Source organism: Corylus avellana, chromosome ca6, assembly GCF_901000735.1.
Source record: "Corylus avellana chromosome ca6, CavTom2PMs-1.0".
Lineage (NCBI taxonomy): Eukaryota > Viridiplantae > Streptophyta > Magnoliopsida > Fagales > Betulaceae > Corylus > Corylus avellana.
In genome coordinates this window covers 16,125,506-16,126,734 of record NC_081546.1, presented here as the reverse complement: position 1 = coordinate 16,126,734, position 1,229 = coordinate 16,125,506, and the positions used below count along the sequence as shown (strand labels likewise).

Genomic DNA, 1,229 nt, shown 5'->3' with positions numbered 1-1,229 from the left:
TTTGTTTTTTGTTGTTGTTTTGTTTGTGTTACAGCCCTGCTACGATCGAGCACACCTGTGGCCAAGACAGCAACCGCAATAGTTCAATAGATTTTTGCCAAAATCTTTTGGTCCTTTTTTGTGAGTTTTTAGTTTCTGTTTAAATTAATTTCTGCTTGCAATTGTGTTTAGTTAGTTTAATATAATTTAATTTAGTTCAATTCATTTCAGTTTTTAGTTTGTTAGTTTGTTAGTTTGTTAGGTTGTTAGTTCCTTTTTGCATGTTCGGTCGTAGATCTTTAAATCAGGAGTTAAACACTTTTGATCCCGAAAGTGAAAGAACGGCGAGAGAGAATCTAAGACAGCCACCAAACTCACCCACCAATTCTCAAAGTTCCGAGTCTGATTCGGAAAAGTCTGTTAAGATGGGAGAACGAAATCAACCTAGATCCCTCAGGGAGCTGTTCATACCCAATATTACCAACACACCATCGTGTATAGTGTTGCCAGCTACTCGCTTCGAGCTGAAGCCGAGTACAATAGGCCACCTTCCTGCATTTAGAGGATTAGAGAATGAGGATCCATATGTTCATGTGAGGATTTTTTTGGAAATTTGCGACATTGTTAATACACAAAATGCCCCAGCAGAAGCGATGCGCCTTCGGTTATTCCCTCTGTCCCTACATGATAGGGCGAAATCCTGGCTACTCAACAATAGACCTGGATCTATCACTTCTTGGGATATGTTACAAAGCAAGTTTTACCACAAGTTCTTCCCAATTTCCAAAATCAATGCCCTCCGTCTACAGATCACCAATTTTAGACAAAAAGAAGGGGAAAGATTCACCGATAGCTGGGAGAAGTTTAAAGAGCTTACTATAAAATGCCCACCCCACGGGTTTGAGAATGAGGTGCTAGTTCAAATTTTCTACAGGGGACTAACACCATGTGAGCGAAACTCGCTTGAGACGATGAATGGTAGAGAATTCTTAAGTCTTACTGGGGATGAAGCTTATAAAACTTTGGATGAAATGGCTGAACGAGCGCAACAATGGGATTTTCAAGATAGTTGGGACAGACAACAACCCGCTCCCAAGACAGGAAGCATCTATGAGGTGAGGAACGATGCTGAATTAAGGGAGGAGTTCAAGGTTCTCAGGCGTCAGTTTGACACTATGGTCCTAAACAAACCAGTGAATGCAGCAGATACTTACCACGTTGATGCATGCGGGTTATGTGATAGTCAAACG

At 41.1% G+C, this 1,229-nt stretch overlaps 1 non-coding gene across 1 annotated transcript; it reads right to left on the bottom strand.

Annotated features, from left to right (window-relative positions):
- Positions 1–773: 773 nt before the first annotated feature.
- LOC132186003 (small nucleolar RNA R71) lies at positions 774–880 on the bottom strand. The gene has a single exon (XR_009440686.1). It is a non-coding gene; the product is annotated as a small nucleolar RNA R71 (small nucleolar RNA).
- Between the last annotated feature and the right edge of the window lie 349 nt (positions 881–1,229).